A 17,500-nucleotide genomic window follows, 5' to 3' on the forward strand; every position below is an offset into this window, starting at 1 on the left:
ACTTGTGAGTTCACGAGTCTTCACATCATTGACTTGTTGTTTCAATGTGTTGTAGAGTTCCCCCCATCTTAATCAAATTTTGCTCTTAATATGACCAGAACTTTTCTTAGGATAATACCACAAAACGTGCACTTGGGATAAAGTTACCTACATGCACTTTTTCTTTTTCTTTTCATTTCCTTAAAGCACTTGTTGTTCTTAAAGCATGGTATCTTTGCAAGTGATTTTCACATAGTTTTCCTAGAATTTCCCAGAAAACTGCTTGTGAAGGAGACTAAAGTGAAACTATATTTTTACAGCAAAATTATATCCTATTATTGATGTTCTCCATCAAAATGTTTGTACCTTGTATTAGTACAGACATAATGTGAAGGTTTTTGATTTAGGAGATTTGTATTGCTTCTCCAACTTCTCTTGTCTCCTGCCCCCTCTTATATACAGTATAGTACATCTATGGCTTGAAATAGAGAAATAAGATTTAAAGCACTTCCCACCATAAATGACTTTGCTTGTGAAATTGTGAAGAATTTTAGGGGAAAAGTAATAGGTTTTTAATATCTGAAAGTCGTAAAATTTATACAGATGAAGTGAGTATAAAAAAAAGGTGTAATTGTTCATTTAAGATTTCAATAATTTGATGAGGAATGATAAATTTATAATTGTAATTAAATTACATTTTTCAGTTCAAAAATGCTCTATTTATGGGAAAGCCCTTGTTCATGGTTAACTGAAACAATGGCTTACAAGATCCCAAAATAAGCATTATTTTTTTTTTCCAACCTCTGTATTAATGAAGATTTTATGATATCAGTATCATATATCAAAGAATATAATAGTAGTTATCAAGTTAAAATTTCTTTATTCTAAGGTCTACTTGCTTATTGGTCAGTGTATGTAATTGTTTTTTGACATTGCAGTCTGTGTCAAGTTGAATATATAAAATATTTAAAAACTGTTGTTGACCATTTGTCTTCAATATCAACAAACAAACCTAAAACAGTTGGTTTGTTTATTGATGTTAGGTTTGTTATTGTATGTTAGATTCTTCTGTATATCTGGTGCATGCTACCATAATTCACTCTGAATGCTGTATCAGACTAATGTTCGTGAACTACCATACATTTTATTTCTCATTCAGTCAGTGTTCAGTTGAACAGTGGATTGTGTGTGTGTGTGTGTGTCCGTTATTACATGTGTGTGTATAATACATCTATATTTTTTCTTTTGTTTTCATTTTTTTCTTTCCATTTCTTTCCTTTTCTTTCATGAGTTAAGTGATGTGTGTAACTTTAGTATTCCACCCATTCAATAATGTCAAACAACATAATGCATGTAATGGTCCAGCACATTGTTGTTAACAGAAGAAAATTTCTTTTTATGGGTCGCATATACACAAAAGAGAGGACCTATTTGATCACTCTTTTGACCACTACTGAAAAGCAAGAATACACAAAGTTTGCCTGCGTACATCACTTTTTCAGGAAAGTTTTTGGCCAGAAGCAAATTGGTTGTTTTTACATGTTACCAATTTGAAAGGAGATCTATATTAGATTGTTTAATCAATGGTAATATGATTTTTTTTTTTTTTTTTTTTTTTTTTTCCCAAATGTTTTTCTAAGAACCTGCTCTTCCAATCTAGTTTGTAATATCTCAGGAGAAGACATAAACAAAACTGTTCCTTTTATTCTTTCAACTCTTTATTTACTTGTTAAGGTGTGTATGCTAAAATGTAGACTTAAGTAGATTAGAGAGGTAAGGTGGTATGGTTTTGGATTTATTTATAAGTATGTTGATTTTTTGTTCATTCTTCAAAAAAGAATAGTCTACACTTGTTTTATTCACCCACTTCCAGTGATGGTATACTTTATATCTTTAGTTAGGTATCATCCTTAATTAAGCATTATGTATGTACATATAGTGATAAATGTTGCTAGAAGTTTCTGTATTGTGAGGTCCTCCCCAAAATATTGCCCATTTCTTATTTTGCAAATGCACCCCTGAATAAGTGAATTGTGCATATAATCCCAATGCAAAATGGTTGATACCCCAGAAAATGTGATGCTGGGAACACAATATGCAAAGTGGGCAGGTAGTGGAGATGTATCTCTCTTCACCCATCACAATTGCACTAATGTATTGGTCCCATAGTGTGTAAAAATTGTTTCAGTCAATGATGTATATCACAACTGCTGAAGATGGGTGGATTGACTCTTCTACATGCCACGTATAGGTGAAATCAAATATTTGGTGACATCATGGATTCTTGGCATCAGCAGTCTCTTTTATGCTTTATAATTCTGCTTTGATATTTTTGCTTACCTCTTCTTCCTTTTTTTTCACCAATGTTGTATTGGTGCCATTGTTGTCAAGAATCTAATGACACCAAATAGTCAAATATGTCTGTCACAGCATGCATAATAATGATGTTTACGCTGCTTGTCCATGACCTAAATAATATCCATCAGTTAGGGAACAATAAAACAAAATTTAAAGTGGAAATAGTAAAATGCTTGCCCTGATTACAAGAAAGAGAAATATATGACATGGTCACTGAAGGGAGTTGATAAAACTGAAATTATCACTACCTTTAGGATGGAAGGGCATCACAAGGTTGAGGTCACAAATTGAAACATGCAGGCTTCATGGATATCAAGAATTAGTGTTCTCTCCAGATGCATTAACTTGTGGTGGAGCTTAAGATGTAGTCCCATCTAAAACTATGAATGAAATTGAAGTTTGATCATTGAAAAAGGACAGGCCAGACCTCATGACCTGAGTTCCTTTCCCATTCTAGAAGAAACTACAGTAAGCTTCATACTGCTGCTTACATTCCCTACATATGTAGCACCTCCTGGATGAAGGGTAATCCCTGTCCTACCACACTGATTGCATCTTGCTGCATTGCCTTTGACCTGAGGAGTGTGGCAAGGAACAGGAGCAACTCTTCATTCACAAGGTGCTAGGATGAGAGGGGGGGGGATGATTGAGTTTTTATGGGTGTAGAGTGGGTGTATGCTTTGACTTTGCCACCCCCCCTCCTTCCCCTATAAGGGGGACCTTTGGTATGTACCTAATTGTAGTATACAGGAAGGGAACTACATTTGTGGGGTCCTGTCTCTCACTCTCCAATAATCATACATCATATTGAATTCATGCATGGTTACAGCTTGGGCTGCATCAACTAGGCTATTCTAGGAGTTTAGGTATCTGAATGAAACTTTTTTTTTTCATATCCTTCAGACATGTACATACATATGCTAGATGAAAATAAAGTATGCCATCCACAATTGTGAAGGGGTTGGATGAATAAAGGACTGAATCAGAAGTTACAGTAATGAAAGAACAGTTATTATAGTGTAATCTAATGTTAATGGTGCAAATGTCATCACTGTAAAATATATTAGACTTCTAGATACTACAGGTTGGGTACTGTGTATTATGAAAGATTGTTTAAAGCATTGAAGGTAGGGACTGATAGGTACCTGCAAGAGGTGATTCTGCAAGGAGGACATCAGAGATAAATCATCTCCCTGCCACACATCTTCAAACCTTGTCAACTTCCTCATATCTGGAAATGCAGTCCTGAGGTACTGATACTTAGTCTTTGGGCTGGACCCAAGATCTCTCTATCAACTCTTTCTCAATTTCCTGTAAAGGAAGTTGAGAACTGGTGACTCCTTCCCTCCTACTTTCAACCAATGATATAGAATCTGTCTTGTACAGTGCAGGTATCAATTTAAGGTTTCTTCTTAGAGAGATCTATGGAAAGGCCTGGAAACCATTATCAGCTGTTGTGGGCCAACAGGTTTCCAGTTAGTGAAACCTGAGGCAACAGTTGAAATTAAATCATTGAAGGCAAATGGAGTTGTTCACGTATTCTACTTGTGTGTACAATGCAGATCCTTTAGTAAGCAGGAAGTTATTGTAGTATATCCAATATGGGAATTATTTTACAAAAGACTAGAAATCTTGTTTCTTTAATGACATTGGGTTATCTCAAATGAACTGTGGCTTCAAAAAAGGAGTGAAATGATTAATTCTTAGCCTCATTGTGTGCCTGAGAGAAATCTTGTAGCATCTAGAGGACTGACAGTAACGATTGACCACACTCACAAATCTTAGTTGAGACACTAGGCTAGTTTTGTCTCAACCCACCCACCCACCCCTTGGTAAGAGGAAAAAAGATGAAGGCTTTGACATTGAGGGAGTAGAATTTTGCTTCAGATAGGAAAGGTATCATATGCAGGTGCCTCAAGTTGCCATGGAAAAGTAGCATTGCATCTGCTTTTCTGCTAAACCTCAAGAATGTGTGATAAAAATTTAGTTATATTGTACTAATGTAAAAAAGGACGAGCATTCTTGCTCTTATTAGGGAGGTAAGTCAAAGCACACACCCACATCAGAACCATGATAGTGGGAGGACTACCCACATTGGGGGGTTGAGTCGATTTTTCGTACCAGGATTTGGAAAATTATTTGGTCAAGGTCCTGCACAAATGATAAATATGAAAGTTAAAAAAAAAGGCCTGAAAGAGCATACACTGTGATGAGTAAAATATTTCAAACATGGGAACAGCATGAGCATTGAGAAGTCAACCTGAAGAGAAGTGACTGATGGGGTACCACAAAGCTTGGTTATGGCACCTGTAATGTTCCTACTGTATATCATTGGTATGGTGAATGGAATGGGTACCGATGCAAACTTATATGCAGATGATGCCAAAATCAGAATGAGAGTGAAAAATTAAGGGGATTGTAAATGGCTACAGGAGGACTATATATGGTTTGAAAAAAAAAGAAAAAAGAAATGGGAGCTGAGTGTGTAGAGTAAACCCATTGCAGGAAAACTATTCACACAAATACCAACACATTTTAGCATTTGGATTTTTATTAAATAACTGTGGCTGTTGGGTAATAGGTTCTGTCTATAGACTTCATATGATAAACTACAAAGGGACTTCAAATGAGAGGGCACTTACCTTGAGGTGACGATTGACAGTTGGAAGTGCTCTTGTTTTTCAAGAGGCAGAGATGTCTACCTTCAGGAGACAACTTTGACTTCTCCTTGCCCTCACTGGAATGTAGCCCTATATACTGACATTTGGTCCCCAGACTAGGCCTAGGTTGTTGACTAAAAGCTTTTTGGGTCAGGCAGGGTATTGTCACAGACTTCCCAGGTGTTGCAGGGTTTCTAGAAGAGACCATGAAGCTATGAATTAATGGATTAATACAGCATACAATTACTGAATATATGCAATTTTATTTTAGTACACATTTAAAACTTGTATTGAGAATTATTCAAAGAGCAGACAAGTAGGCAAGTAGGCCTTAGCAATATGAAAGTTGTTTTAATATACTATTTTCTTTTTGTCATTATCGTGTTTTACATTGTGTACAATTCTTTTGTGGACTTTAATATAGTCCTGATTTCCTGAAACAGATATCCTCTGCATTGTCAATTCTTTTTGTTGATAAGTTTTAGAATCTGTATTGAATCTGGACACCTTTTTGTAATCTTCCCTCCATAGGTATGTTGTTGGAAAAAAAAAGAATCAATAATTTTCATACCTGTACAACATGAACATACTTCACATTCAGTGTTTCTATTATTCCAAGTTATTACAAGATGATACATATTGTTTTCTTAGGTTAGGAAATTTAATTCAAAGCTCAATGAGATTATTTATAAACTGACCTGAATAGCATTGACAGCCTTATTTTGTGCAGCAGCAATGATGTGTGATTCCAAGTGGCATAAATCTTTGCCGGAGACTCCTTTGTGTATAATGAAATAATAATAGAGTTGGTAAAGGCTTCTCCATTCATCTGCATCAAGCAAGTACCTAAGGCATACAGTAAATGGTGTAGAAACGGGGATTGGGTAACTTTACAGTGATAACTTAATGGAGAAATTAATTTTATTCATATGCATAGTGTAGAGAGCTCATAAGGGATTCTGAGATTTAAAATCTTTTTACATCAAAATTTTTGTAGATAATCTGTTAGATCATGTAGTATAAACTCTCCATGAATTTTATTTGATTAAGTCTAAGGCTGCTTTTCCAGTTATGTGGTAATATTTGATTTGATCTTATTGGGGACATGAGAGTACAATTTTATTATCACCTTTGGTTGAATTGTATTCTTTTAAATGTGTTGTATTATTAAGGATCATTTGTTTGTAATATCCTTAACCTCTCCTGTATATTTTCTCAACATAAACATAATATTGCTAGCATATGGTATTTTGAACTGGGCCCCAAATGCCTAATTTGATCATTGTAGTGATCTAGTTTTCTGGTTAGGTAAATTTTATCATGACTGAATGTATTTCAGGTTCTAGGTCAAGTACATAGTAAGTGTAGAATATTGTGGAAGTGTCTTTAAGTGTGGCATTTTATCCACTCTTTAAAGTATACTAATTATGTCATTCTCGCACGCAAGTGTTACGATAATGTTATAAACAATAATAATGGTGATAATATTGTTGGTTCATAGGCAAGATATTGTTTATGCCTAGTACTGTAATACTACTACTGTCCTTTGTGGTCGTGTTTCAAATAATTTTCTCATCTAAATGTTTTCATTGGCCATGACATGTTATTGAGAAATGGTCAGACAGTAATAAAGATATAGTAATGTTACTAGTTACTTTTTCTGTCAATGCTTTTTTTTTTCAACATTTTATATATTACATAATGTCATACACAAACATTAAACAGTACAATTTTTTTTCACACAAGTTTTTGGTTCTGATCAGTGATCCTATCACCTCACATAAATGTTGAGCCAAAAGAAACAAGGCTTAAATCTTGTAAACAAATGTTCCATGAAAATAGTTTGTACCTAAATTCTGAGCAAAAAGACAGACTGCATAAAACCTGATTACACATTGGTTCCAATTATTTTCAGTTCCCATTAGCTTCAGATGCATTTTAGAAAATAGTTGATTAGTATAAAAGCACAAGCCAAGGATAGACATCGTAATAGGAAATAGTAAAAAATGCTTTAACTGCACTAGTAATTTTTATATTGTAGAAATGAATGTTGATACTTTGAATGCATATAGATAATGCACTTGTAGTTTGTGGAATGAGAAACCTTACAGGGTTCATTGAATGCTGCAGACTGGAGATGATATTGTTAATGAGCTTTAACTTGCATATGCTAGTGTACCATAGCCCATCACTATTACACCAACTAGAAGCAGCAGACTCTGGTAAGTAGTTTTAATAGAAACTTCTATTTAGATCTTAAAATTGCCCAGTAGTATGTTGTACATAAATGTTATTAATGTTCATGTGTTGTTTATTTGTACTTTCTATGGAATTGTATTTCAAAATTAAACCAGGTGTCGACCAAAAGAACCTGAAAGAACCTCCCTTATTATTGTTATGGGTGTTAAGTGTGTAGGTATGTATGTATATATGTGTGTGTGTGTGTGTATATATATATATATATATATATATATATATATATATATATATATGTGTGTATATATATATATATATATATATATATATATATATATATATATATAATATATGTATATATATATATATAATATATATAATATATATATATATATATATATATATATATATATATATATATATATATACCTAATTGTACTGTACAGGAAGGTAGTTGTGCTAATGAGGTCCTATCTTTTATTCTCCATTTGTGTGTGTGTGTTTACCTGGTTGTAGTATTTGGGGTTGGAGCTGTACGTGGTCTCAGAAATGAGCCCAAACTGACTTCTCCAAATCTATCTTCATTTTTCTTCTACATGAGGGGGCTAGTACTCCAACACCTGCCCTCCCACACCCATTAGCTGGTAACATCAAAACCAGTTCAGGTCCACACACACGTCCATTGAGGGTGGGGGGGGAAAGTAAATTGCATGTACACATACACACAACATTGATTCAGTGTCACACATGTAGTACTTGGGTCTATGTAACATTTGCCACACTCACAAACACTAACCAGTATACAATAAATTGGACCTGCAGCCAACACATTCTCATCTACACCCCAGTACAAAACAAACACAATTTAAACATATTACTGTACAAATAAACAGTAGCATTGCAAACAAACATGCACAACTGCAACAGTTCTTTAACAGCCACACCATATGTACGGCACTTTTACAGGAAACAAAACTAACACCTCAGACAAGGGAAGACAAAACACATCACAAAGGCGGAGTCATAACACCAATACACATCATACCCTTCTCTGACTAAAAATACTAAATAATTGCTTAAACTCCATAGCAGACAGAAATAATCAGTCAATGCAATGCCCCAGGTCTCCTTTGCAGGAGACCCATGGCTCCCAGGTAGCAGCAACAGCCATGGATCATCCCAGAAATCATTCAAGGAAGAATTTTTTTTATAATTTTGTCTGGGTATGGCCTATGGTGGGGTACTTTAAGATGAAATGTTTTGGTGTCCCCTATGTGATGGTTGCATCTGGAGCTATTTGTTACTGTAGCTGGGTCTATTCTGTGCTGGTACTGTCTATGTGCTGGATAACATTAAGACAACTGTAGCAATGTGGTACACTACCAGTACGCGTCTCTAGGGAATAAGTTTTCTGTGGGGTTGATGTCACAGGATGGGTTTGATGGAGTCAGGAGTTTGGTCAGTCTTGAAGAGCTTGTTTTGTGCTCGGAGTGTGAATGTGTCTTTATTTGGATGTATAGTGATTACAAGTTGCATGATGCAAGTGTAGTATTTTTATATTCAATAGGTTAGGCTTTAGTGATGTAATGAGATGAGTAAGGCTGAGGGCTCTTGCATAGAACTCCATTTTTATTGTTCTCATGTAGTATTCAATATGAAAGATTTTGGTTTTGCTTAGGGTAACCTAGAAGGTGATATATTCCAAGCTGGAACTATACATGATGTGATAATGATGACAAGATTGAATGGTTATGAAACCCTAGTTGGAACCGTACATGAATTTTGAACTAGGTGTGATAAATTGGTGAGTAAAAGACAGGATCCTGTGAGTGTTGCCCCTTTCATTTATAATACATTTAGGTAAATACAATTAGATAAATACAATTAGGTAAACACACACACAGAAAATGAGTCGAGTGTTCTTCCATTATTATCCTACTTAGGTAGGATGTAGGCTGTTCTCCTTTAGCATACTATGACACCAATGTTGGCATTATGAGGCATTAGCGGGTATACGAGGATACCAGTGTTGGCATCCTGATTATATTTTTTTTGTAGTTGTAGCTGAGTGACCCCCATATTCTGTGAACAGACTTCATCACATTCTCTGTAGTTATCAAACATCAGGGTGAAAGAGAGCAAGTATTATAGCTGTAACTTTATATTCTATAATGCGGGTATTGTGATGCATCATCGTACATCAGGCAGCATACGAGTATTCGATTCGTATTGAAGACGTTAAACCTTGCTCATAATAGACAGTTGCCCCCCCCCCCCAGTACACCATATGGAGCTCCTACACATCCCTGTGTATGTATGCACATGTGCACAAAAAAAAAATGAATAAAAAAAAAATAAATAAATGGAGAGTAGGAGACCGTACCCAACAGCATTGATCCTTTTCCTGTATACTACAATTAGGTAAATACACAATAGAGAGGTAGGATCCCCATGAGCACAGCTATCAATAAATCATTATGTTGCTCCAGGTCTCTTGTAAGAACCTCACAACTCCTAAGTGACTGGCAACAGCTGTTGGGTTGGCCCACAAATCATTCCAGGATGCTGTCTTGGTAGGGCAAGAGTGGGGCAGTGTAGAAAGAGGTGTTCTTTGTCAGTGATGATGGTATCTAAGGCAATTAAGTCTGTAGCCAGGCCTATTCTTTGTTAATGCTGTTAATACATAGGGCAATGTTGTTCTTACATGTCATGAGAGGGATTTCTGAGTTGGGCTAGTGTGTAAGGGAATCAGGTACAGGACAAGATTTGGGGGTCAGTCATGGAGTGTTGCTTTTGTTATCTGAATATGTATGTGTTTTTGTATGAATGTGTTATTTGGTTCCGATGGGAAATTGTTATAGTTGGTTGAGTTGTATGTTTTTTTCATTCAGTTGCTTGTGCTTGGGTAATGTGTCAAGAAGGAATCCAAGATTCTAGGGCTCTTGCATAGATCTGTGTTTCCATAATTTTCATTTTTCATGGGGGAGGATTTTGGTTTCTAAGAGTAGCTGTTCTATTCGGATGATTTTAATGTATCAGTTGATATTTGTGATGCATTTTTTGTTGCTTGTAGGATGTCTTTTTCTTTATAGGAACCATGCTCTGGAGGTGTAGTCAAGTGTAGTAACTGTTTGTATATCATAATTAGTGCCTCTTCCTGTTTGCCAAAGCCTGTGCTTGCTTCTGATCGTATTGTTAATTGTTTTTGTTTGTTTTCATTGTTAGGTCCTTGCAGTATTGACTAGAGAACATGTATATATGTATCAAGAGTCAGGCTTAAAATTCTAAGGTTTTTATCCAGTAGTAGAAGTTGCCCAATTAGTTTGAATGTCAGGTGTTTCTTTGATTCATCAGTGATATCACTGATGATAATGGAGGGGGGTGTGGATTTTTTTTTTTTTTCCAGCCATTGTTGTATTTACCAAGTTGTACGGGTGTGGAGGTGGTTGTTCTAGGATACTTTCCATTTTCTGTCAGTGTTAATTGACAGGCTATGTCTGGGGACAGTGTTGAAAGCCTTGTCTGTTGCTACCATTACTGTTCTTTCAGGTGGGGCTCTTTTAAACCCCTGTAGCATTGGTTGATTGATCTTTGTACAAAGGTATTTTCCTTGTATTACAATTGGGTCAATGCAGGTAAATATTTGTTTGCATTTACATAAGAGTGCAAGGAATATATATATATATTTCATTTGATCCAAAATTTGAAGACAGTTTTATATTGTCTTCAAATTTTGGATCAAATGAAAAGTTGGGGCCCACCAACCTATACTCACAGGTGGAAAAAAATTTCAATCCCTCTCAGATGAGGAAGAAAAGGGTATCATCTATCTAATGAAGGCACTACAACTTCCTCATTCTATGTCTGGAGTTTTGCATCTCATGAACCTAATAAACCACCTCTTTTGTCTAGCTTTAATTTTGGCAAAATATTCTCACATTTTGGGAGAGAAAAAAAAAAAATAATAATAATATATATATATATATATATATATATATATATATATATATATATATATATTATATATAAATATATAATATACAAATATATATATATATATATAAATATATATATATATATATATATATATGTATATATATATATATATATATATATATATATATTTTTTCCTCTCCCTCCAAAATGTCAGGATATTTTGCCAAAATGAAAGCTAGACAAAAGAGGTGGTTTATTAGGTTCATGAGATGCAAAACTCCAGACATAGAATGAGGAAGTATTTGTAGTGCCTTCATTAGACAGATGCTACCCTTTTCTTTCTCATCTGAGAGGGATTGAAAAATTTGTCCACCTGTGAGGATAGGTTGGTGGGCCCCAACATTTCATTTGATCCAAAATTTGAAGACAGTTTTATACTGTGTGTGCGTGCATATATATATATATATATGCATGCATTGTTAAAATCGACAGCGTTAGTGAGGTTGTTGATCTTCTTGTGAGTATTCTCCAGTTTTCTAACCAATATTCTGCCATTTAGAGGGTGGGCATAGACCAAGTTGCCAAAATGATTAATTTATTTCAACGTTTCGTCTAACAAAGAGACATCTTCAGGAAATTCTGTAACATAGATAATAATGACGTACAGAAATATAGAAAACAACATGTAAATCTAACCAATTATACAAATATAGAAGCAAATATCAATAAATGCGCAAATTCACACAAATTAACACTATACATGGGCTGATGGGGACCGTTACTTACAATAGTTAAAAGGTCCCTTCTCCAGGGATTGAGACTGCGCCTCCAGGAGGAATCTGGTCTTAGCTTCACGACTGAAATGAATAAGGATGGCAAACTCCCTTTCCTCGATATTTTAGTGGACTCTTCTTCCGGGGAATTTACAACGAAGGTGTACAGGAAACCTACGAACTCTGAGAAGTGTTTGAACTACAAAAGTGAGTGCCCGACTAGCTATAAAACCAGTGTGATTAGAGCGTATGTCCGGAGGGCCATCAAAGTGTGTTCTTCCTGGCAGGCTCTGCATACAGAATTGCAGCACATCCGCCAGATTCTGGTGAATAATGGTTTCCCTAATAGTGATTTTGATGTAATTTGTAATAAAATGTTGTGTGACCACCTTTCCCCACAAACATCCCCTAAGCCCCAATTCATTGATATATACTACCATAACATCTTCAACAAGGGTTACAAAAAAGATGAAAAAATAATTAAAGACATCATCACTAAGAACTGTCATCCGGTATCTAAAGATAAGGAAATCCGGGTGGTTGTATACTACTCCAACCCTAAAACTAGTTCATTGGTTATAACTAATAACTTAAATAGTAATACTGAGACTGTCTAAAACTAATTGTGTTTATGAATTCACCTGTAGCACCGGGAACTGTGTAGCCCGTCAAACAGCATATATTGGTTTTACTAGATGTAGTCTCAGTAGGAGAATAACTATGCATTTACAAAATGGGGCTATAAAACATCACTTAATGAAATACCATAACCTAACAGCCACCCGTGAATACCTAGTTTCAAACACTAGGATTATAGCAAGCAATAGGGATGTACATAAACTTAAGCTTCTAGAAGCTATGTTTATCAGAGAATGTAGTCCTATCATTAATATCCAATGCAACATGACTTCTGTCATCGCTTTGTTTAGCAGCACGGCCAAGCTACTACCGAGCATGACCTCTCTCCGAAACCCCCCCCTCCACCTCCTCCTACCCACTCCTTCCATCCTCCCCCCAACCGACCCCGCAACCCCCTAACCCCCCAACCCCCTAACCCCCCAACCCCTCCCCCAACCCCTCCCCCAACCCTCTTCTTCACGTATTAATGAGATACCACCCCCGCCCCCTCTCCCGCCCTCCACCACCACCCAAGCCGGCTAGGTGCGTATATATGTCACCGAGCGAAGGGTTTTCTTCGTCATTTCATCGGACCTTTTAACTATTGTAAGTAACGGTCCCCATCAGCCCATGTATAGTGTTAATTTGTGTGAATTTGCGCATTTATTGATATTTGCTTCTATATTTGTATAATTGGTTAGATTTAAATGTTGTTTTCTATATTTCTGTACGTCATTATTATCTATGTTACAGAATTTCCTGAAGATGTCTCTTTGTTAGACGAAACGTTGAAATAAATGAATCATTTTGGCAACTTGGTCTATGCCCACCCTCTAAATGGCAGAATATTGGTTAGAAAACTGGAGAATACTCACAAGAAGATCAACAACCTCACTAACGCTGTCGATTTTAACAATGCATGCATACAAGAGAATCTGCTCCCCAGATATTCAAATATATATATATATATATATATAATATAGTGTGTGTGTGTGTGTATTTACTTAGTTGTACGGGAAGGGGAGCTATGCTCGTGGTGTTCCATCTCCATATCTCGTTTTATCTAGACTGTTTTTAAATTCGCATATAGTTTTTGCACACACCACATTCTCATCTAACCTGTTCCAAACATTATCCTATGGGGAAAGCTGTTCTTTTTGAGGTCGTCTGTATCACGTCTTTCTTAATTTTCTTTCCATGTCCTTTTGTATCTCTACTATCCCATTTTATTAGATCCTCTCTATCAATAATTTCCATGCCTTTCATGATTCTATAAATAGTTATCAAGTCTCCTCTTTCTCTTCTTTGCTCCAATGTCTGTTGTTCAAGTTTTGCCAGCCTCTCCTCATATGAGTTCTGAGAGCATTGGTGCCAATTTCATAATTGCTGTTTGTATTCTTTCAAGTTTTGTTATACTTTTTTTTTTTTTTTTTTACCATGTCATTGCTGCATACTCCAATTTTGGTCATATCAAAGTGACTAGTATTTTTTTCCATTTCTTCATCCAGGTATGTAAATGTCACTTTCATTGATCCTATTAAATTATAAGTTTCTCAATAAATTTTGTTTATATGTTTCTCAGGTGACATATTATTCATAATAATGAATCCTAGGTCCTTCTCTTTTTCCTCTTTTTTAATTTCTTCCTCTCCCAATGTATATGATCCCACTACTATTTTTTTGCTTCTTCCAAATTCCATTATATTACACTTCTTAAGATTGAATTCCATCTCCCACTTCCTAATTCATTCCCATACTGTATTGAGATCACTTTGCAGCAAATCACAATCTTCTTCGGTGCTCACTTTTTTCAACATTTTTGCATCATCTGCAAAGAAGCTCATATAACTTTCAATTCCTTCATCCACATTAATATATATATAGCAAACATTGTTAGGGCCAAAACTGTTCCTTGTGGAACTCCACTAATCACCTCATCCCAATTGGAGTGTTTGTCTCTTATCACCACTCTTATTTTCCTTTCATGCAAGAAGTCTTCCATCCACTTAAGTAGTTTGCCCTGTATTCCTCCTACGGTTTCTAATTTCTTTAGCAATTTCTTATGTGGCACCTTATCAAAAGCTTTTTTCAGGTCTAGAAAGGCACAATCAGCCCATCCATCTTTCCTGTATTAAATCTATTAGTCTTCAATAGAAACACATCAAGTTTGTGACACATGATCTTCCTTGTCTAAATCCAAACTGCCTCGGATTTAGTACAATGTTTTTTTCCAAAAGCTTCACCTATCTAATTTTGATCATTTTTTCACAAATTTTAGCTACTGTACTTGTTAGAGAGACCAGTCTATAGTTTGTAGGGTCTTCTTTTTTCCCCCATATATATATTTGGTACTATATTTGCTCTTTTCCAATCTTCTGGAACTTTCCTTCCTTCAATGAACTGCTTATTGGACTGTATTTTGTGTTAGTTTGTCCCTGCATTCTCTCAAAATCTGGTTTGCCATTTCATCTGGACCATGCGATTTTCTAACATTGAGATTACTCAAGTGATTCATTATTTCATTCTTTGTTACTTCTATCTCTTTCATAGGGGGGACTTTCCCCTCTCAATCAACATCTCTAAGTTGTATGTTCTCTCTCATAAACACTGAATTAAAATGCTTGTTCATAATTTATGCCATTTCTATTTCCTGTATATTCTATTCCTCCTTGTCGTAGTTTCACAATTCTTGTTTGTTTTTAAGTTTGTTGTTTACAAATCTATAAAATAGTTTTGGTTGATCTTTACATTTTTCTATGACATCCTTTTCGTATTTTCTCTTTTCTTCTCTGTGGACTTGTATTTCTATAACCAGTATATATTTTCCTTTTCTTTTTTTTTTCTTTTTTTTTTCTTTTTTTTCTTTTTTTTTTGTAATTTCTCCATTTTATCCAAGCTTGTATCCCTTTTATCTTTTAACTCTCCACATCTTTTGTTGTACCAACATTCTACATATCCTTTTTCTTGTCTTTGTCTTGGAACATACTTTTCCACTCCTTCCTTATAAATTATTGTCAAAATTTTCTATTTACCTTCTACTGTTGATTCCTCTTTGTATAATCTTTCCCAGACTGCTTTTTGGAAGGAAGAAAAAAAAAAAAAATCTTAATTTTTTTTTCCATATCAATCTTCCCTTTCTATATTGTTCATTTTTTCCTGTGTATTCAATCTTGTCCACTTTTTCAGATTCTAATGTGATTATTAAGTCTAGTCTTGATGGCTCTTCCTCATTTCTATACCTAGTATTCTCTTGCATCCATTGTGTCATTGTATGTTCTATAATCATATCAAGTAGTGCATTTCCCCATAGGTCGTCTCCACCCTTCACTGTCATCTCTTCCCAGCAGATTTCTTTACAATTAAAGTCACCCTTTATAACTGGTCTTCCTCCATGTTCCATTATTTAGTGTTATCCTTGTGTCTTCTAACATATTCTTGTGTTCTCTCTCTTCCCACGAAGCCTTTTTAGGAGGCACCTAATTTACCACAAACTTCCTGCTCTTCTTGCCCCTGTCTTCTATTTCCATCATAATCATCCTCACTCTATTCTTTCCATATGTAACATTACTCACATTTATATCCTTAGGAACATAACTCCACCCCCTTGTTTTACTTTTCTGTTTTTAATCCAATAATTATATACATCATGTCCTACACTGTTGAGTGGTAATGGACCTTTCAATTTTGTCTCCACAATTCCCATTATGTCAGGTTCTTTTTCCTTCAGGTAATCATTCAGTTCATTCAAGCCTGTTATTAATCCATTTATGTGAAGGACACTTTTAATTTTCTGTTGCCTCCATCCTGTTTTCTGTTTCACTTCTGTTTTTCTCTCCTATGAACTATTTCCTCACTCATATCCACTATTCTCCAATAGAATTTCTTTGACTAATCTATTCTCGTTTTTTTTTTTTTTTTTTTTCTTAAACTTTGATTCTTTTCATTTTTTCTTCCTCTCTTTCCTCTTTATTCATCTCTTTATCCATACCTGTTTATACTGATCACTTTCTGCTAGTTTCCCTGTTTTTGATAAAAACATTCTCTGCTGTCATTTGTGACCTGAATTTAACCTCAATTTGTCTGGTCTTGTCTATACTGTATTTCCCTATCCTATATATTTCTTCAATTTCTTTCCCTATTTCCTGTTCACCTTCTTGAAATATTTTTAATACCTTGTTTACTTTTTCTTTGTCATCTCTTACTCTTGTAGTCCTATTTGGATCATGCTTCTTTTCCATTCCTAATGTAATTATACTTTTTTTTTTATCTGCTAAGTCTTACTATATTCTCCTTCTCTCTCATCACTTTAATAACTGTGTCCTTAGTGTGTTCCTTCATCTATTGTTTCACTATATCTCTGAATACAGTTTTGTGATCCTCTTGGACTTTTTTCCAACCACTTACCTCTTGTGCTATGGACTCTTTATTCTCCTTATTATTCCTCTTTAATTCTTCATTCTCATCATTTACTTCTTTTAACTGTATTTTGAATTCTTCTATTTAGGTTTTGATTAGCCTTCTTAGATCTTCCAATTTATCAACTCTTTGTGTAATTATTGGGAGTTGGCTAAACCTAACATCACATGATTTGTTCAGTTTTGTTAGTTTTTCTTCTAGACTTGCTAATCAGGGAAGGTCATCTCCTCCTTCATTAAATCCATAGAAATATTTATCTTCACTTTCTACTGAGCTGCTCTTATCTATATTCCTACCTTTAACAGCTTTGCTTACTTGAAAGACATAATGTCATCTGCACATCGTTTACTTGCTCCCCTTTGACGTTTGGGATGTGTTCATCCCTTCCTCATTTCCTTCCATTTTCTTCAATAATGCCCACTACACCATGAGCTTTCCCCTTCCCTACTAACACAGCACAGGCACTCCTTTGCTGAAATCCATGATTTTCCATGAAGTTTCAACCTTTGCCATCAGTCCGAAGGTGTGTGTTTTTACATATGTATATGTATATATATAATGTAT

At 35.2% G+C, this 17,500-nt stretch overlaps 1 protein-coding gene across 4 annotated transcripts in view; it reads left to right on the forward strand.

The window, feature by feature from the left end:
• The window catches only part of Pkc53E (Protein C kinase 53E), a 415,647-nt gene that overhangs the window by 372,851 nt on the left and 25,296 nt on the right, over positions 1 to 17,500 (forward strand). For 2 of the 4 annotated variants that reach the window (XM_076186861.1, XM_076186860.1), the window contains exon 14: positions 1 to 6,644. This exon is cut by the window's left edge and continues 1,137 nt beyond it. The exons of the other annotated variants lie outside the window; for them this stretch is intronic. The gene's annotated coding sequence lies outside the window, so the exon portion shown is untranslated. Of the gene's footprint in view, positions 6,645 to 17,500 lie in introns of those variants that run through there. 4 annotated transcript variants of the gene reach the window in all.

The sequence above is a fragment of the Oratosquilla oratoria genome, chromosome 6, assembly GCF_046742065.1.
Source record: "Oratosquilla oratoria isolate Oo_2021 chromosome 6, ASM4674206v1, whole genome shotgun sequence".
Lineage (NCBI taxonomy): Eukaryota > Metazoa > Arthropoda > Malacostraca > Stomatopoda > Squillidae > Oratosquilla > Oratosquilla oratoria.